Source organism: Phasianus colchicus, chromosome 6 (assembly GCF_987193195.1).
Source record: "Phasianus colchicus chromosome 6, bPhaCol1.hap1.1, whole genome shotgun sequence".
NCBI classification, from domain to species: Eukaryota; Metazoa; Chordata; class Aves; order Galliformes; family Phasianidae; genus Phasianus; species Phasianus colchicus.
The window spans coordinates 5,473,144-5,477,948 of NC_143441.1; positions in this window are offsets into that span (position 1 = coordinate 5,473,144).

The window sequence follows — 4,805 nt, forward strand, 5'->3', positions numbered from 1 at the left end:
GCAACAACAGCCTTAAGCAGGGGACTTCCAGCAAAGGGGAAACCCCAAGAAATTTCCTTTTAACCACACCACCAAACACCACAGTGCTTCATGAGGCAAGGAAGGCATCTGAATGAAGATATGCTCAGAGAGAAGAGTGCAGGTAGCCAAGGCTAATGTATTTGGTGCAACTTACGCATCTTGTTCTCTCACAATTAGGCCTTGTGCTCATGCATATGCAGTATTGTGGTTTCCCTCTTGAACTGTCATCTGCCAATGTGACACGCCCAGTTGTTGAAAGAGAAATCACGTTAAAATAGGGGTACATGGGCAGGCTGGAAGGATGCTTCCCATCAGAATTGCTCCAGCACATGTCTCTGTGGGCCTGCTGAGGCTGAGCAGGCCAGAGCTGCACCCCCCCATTCCTGGGTGGCATGTGCAGGGGATAAAAAATGTAAGGGTTCAAATACTGGTGGTGTGATAAAGAGGCTTTCCTAACACAAAGTTTTCGATTTCATCCAAATGATAACATGAGAATGGCAAAAACAAACAAACAAACAAACAGGTTTTAAGGAAGCTGTGGTGGTAGCTAAGCATATGACTTTCAGCCTCCAGAGCCTGATTTAAGATCTTTCTCATCAGAGCCAGCAGATTTGAGACCAAGTATGGATGAACGTGTATTTTTCTTCCTGCTTGGTGTATCTTGTTGCCTTTATCACACGAGTGAAGCAGCAGATCTAGAGAGGGCAGCATAACACATGTTGTTGTAGGTCTTCACACAAATAACTAACTTAATTAATAAAAAAAGTGAGAGTTTGAAAGATGTACTGTACATTTTTTTCCTCATGCCTCTTTCTTCTAAAAGAAAAAATGAAAGGAGCTGAAGAATCATTATAACCCAACCAGTAAAATAAATTAACTAGACTTCTGTTACTCTGCCTCATATGTGTACCCCTGTAGCGGCTGTGCAGATATTCACAGTGAACAATTATTGTGCTGTGAAAGAAAATAACGTGCTTTACTTTAAAACAGCGCAATTTAGAAAACATAGTGCAGCTACCCTACCTGAATACTGTGTTAGAAGGATGATCTGAGTTTCACAGGCACCTCATACCATCCGCGTCATGGGAGTGGTGCCTGCAGTTGTGTTGCTGAAGTTTGTTTTTCAGATCATAATCTCTACAGTCAAAAATATGGAGCTGTTTTGCAAACAACCTACAACATGACAAACCAAGTCTCAGTATGACTGCAACAGACAGCTGCGGTAAAGATATATTTATAAAGGCAGTGAGATATGTCAGTAACAGCAGCATTTGATTCTTTAGCTTCCATTCTCCCATGCTGGGATGTTGTGGTGATATGGGATACTGAAGATGGGAGAAGAAAAAGGAAAAAATGGAAAAGAAGGAAGAGGAAAGGGGGGAAGGGAAGGGAAGGGAAGGGAAGGGAAGGGAAGGGAAGGGAAGGGAAGGGAAGGGAAGGGAAGGGAAGGGAAGGGAAGGGAAGGGAAGGGAAGGGAAGGGAAGGGAAGGGGAAGGGGAAGGGGAAGGGGAAGGGGAAGGGGAAGGAATAAAATCTCATCTTGAGTATAACTATATACACATTATAAATCTGAGGGTCTGTAATCTTTGATAAAGAAGAAGTAGGAATGGGAATTTGTTGAGAAGGTGCTTGGAGACGCCAGGTCTGATAAAGAAGGATTAATAGCATAGACTTGCACTTTCTAAATCCCTCAAGACTGACAGGAATATAAGGGAGCCTGAGAACAGGAATATAAGAATTGTAAGAGCCTGAGGCCCACTGACTCTCAATTAGGCAGATTTTTATTTTTTTTATTGTTTGTGGTGGGATTTTTAGTTTGTTTATTTTTTAAATTTTGTTATGTTTTCCATTAAAGACACATTTGTGATTGTTTTTTTTGGGGGGGAGATTTGAATGGCTTTTGTTTTTATTTTTTATTTTATTATTAAAAAACAAAACAAAACAAACACAACCTTTGTCTATGTAGAAAACAGTTTAAGAAAAACCTGACATTAGATTTTAAAATATGTCTGAAGGCTGATTTAAGGTGAATTGGTACGGCTTAAGTCCTAGAAAGAAGCAGTCAGGGCATTTGCAGTTTACAGTTGCAAGATCTGAGCTCTGTTTACAGTCAGTGCAGAACAGGAGCAGCTGTGACTATGCAGGTTGCCTGGAGAAGGTGATCAGAACATGACCCTCTGCAACTGGATGTGCCTGAAATTAGTTGAATAAATAAATAAATAAATAAATAAATAAATAAAATAAAATGGAAAGCTCCATGAGATTTGCCAAACCAGAATAACTTCTTCAATCACTGATGCATTTTAGAAAAGTTACTACTAGTGTCTGTCCCAAACAGCAGGTGGGAATTGCACAGAAAAGGTAGGAAAACAGCTCATGAATGGGGAGAAAGGTGACAGCTAGGTGGTGATTAAAGGGAAAAAGAAGTTTATCCTAGTGGCTTGGCTGTTTTCTTGCAGATAAATACTGTCACATCTTCCCAGCTAAATGCAGTTAAGAGTCTCAATTTAAGGAACAGTGTATGAGTGGTGCGTAGTGTAGCAAAAAATGTCTGAAATGTCTGTTAGATAAAAGAAAAAAAAAAAAAAGGTTATCTATTTAATGTATATTGAAAGTGAACATCCCAGAATATGTCTGGGGGGGTTTCTCTTAGATTAGTGACATCAGTGAGCAGCATCTTAATAGTCTTCATTATCTTGTGCATATTTTTTGCTCTTGAAAATAGGTAGGACATATTGCACTTGTGTATCTGTTCTAGTTAGAACCATTTACAGCAGCAGGTTACAAAAGAACTGCAATATAATTCTAGTGAGTATTAATTTAAATTTATATGACTGTATTTGCATACGCACAACATCCTCATTGCATGAGAAAAGACACAGTGAGGACGCACTGGCATTCCTATGGATTTGAAGTATTTATTTAAACACACTCAGAGACTGTGAGCCTTGAATTTATGAATAAAAGCTCCAGAATCTGAATCTCAGAGTTAGCTTGATTTAGACAGGAAGACGAAACGTGCAAGTTTTCCAGAAAAATCATCATTGTTCTGGATGGTATAAGAGTCTGCAGTGTATCAGATTTGAGTCACAGCCACCGTACAAACAGCTGTTTCCCTTCACACATTCAGCCAAGTCACATACATGTTTTGATGCAAGTTCTGTTCCTATATATGTGATTATTAAACCTGTCTGAACAGGGTCTAGGAGAACTTTCTTTTAACTACTGGAGACTCTGACCTTATGCATACCTTCACAAAGCAGTTGTCAGAGTAGACCTACTGTGTAGACAGTGTAGGAAGGCCAGTCTTGCTCACCAATCAAGCTGTGATACCTCTATAAATTGGACTCATTCCTTATCACGTTGCCATTGGAGAGAGAGACTTTCTGCTAGAGTGTATGGACAGCTCACACACCTTATTGTGCTTGAGAACAAGGTCAATCGTGCAGGAACTACACAAGGCTTTTTTATGTACTACGTAAGACATGAACAGAATGGAGGGGTCTGGGGTCTGGGTTGTTGAAAGTGTTCTCACTGTGAAGTTGGCTTTAAAATTTATTTACAAATCTGGTCCGTTTTATTCATGGTCTTGCTTCTGAGTCTGATGTAATCATTTATTTTGTGAAACTAAGCTTTCAGAGACAAATATCATATACTGTGAAACTTGCTGAAGCCATGATCACTGGCAATGCCACCTTTAAACTGACACTACAGTTTAATTTTCATACAAGTGATGTTTTATACACCATTATCTATAAAACCTACCATCAAAAAGGCATACATCACTATTTTTCCCATTTTCTACGTTATTTTACATATGAATTTTGAAATGATATTGTGTAATAAATATAAAGTTCAGAGTCTAAAATCCTGGCTCATACTGAAGTACATCTTTTTCCATCAGTCGTTCCAGGAGAGTCAGACTTTAGGTAGTAAAAGCCACTAAAACCAGTGTGAGGGAACGAGGATTAATTGTTTACCAGGTTAAGGCACTCCAGAACTTGAAGACCAGCTTATGTTGCCAAAGCTGAATGATTTAATTTTTCAATATTTTGGCAGAGCTTTGGTTATTTCCCATATGCCCAAGGCATGACTTTTAAGCCTAAAGGATTTGAGTAGATGATCCAGTAGCATCAATGTCAATGATGCATGAGAGGATCCTAAATTGCTGAGGAAATAAAGGCTGCTCGTGCAGGCTTTCTCCAATGCTAACTTCTGTGGTTCTAGGATAATTTTATTCAAATATCGCAGTATGAGAAAAAAAATCTGCCCTGGTAATTGAAACTTTACATCATGCAGTTTTTCATTTTAATATGTCAAATGTACACATTACAAGAAACTCTTGAAAAACCCAGACTGGAAAACCCCAGGCCAAACCATATACCTCTAGATTGAAACCAATTTAAATTCCAAGAATAAGTAGCTGACAAAGATAATTTTCATAGATTAACATTTTTCACCTGGGTTTTATATATCTGGAAGAAATATACACTGCATTGGTTATGCATTGATCAAACTTTTATTGTGCCAGCTGTACTTCATAGACCTGAAAAAGTGATTCAAGCAAAACAAAAGAGAACATAAAAGCACAACTATAATGGTTTTAAATCCCAAAGAGGCAATTACAAGTTTGATTCCAGTGATGCAACTGGACTACATCGGAAAACTAAACACTTTACACATATTAAGTAGATATGAAGGCTAGGACTAGGACTGTAAATAATAAATCCATCCTGCAGTTTTATTTGTAAAGTACAGCCCTTTTAATAAATTGGGAAAATACA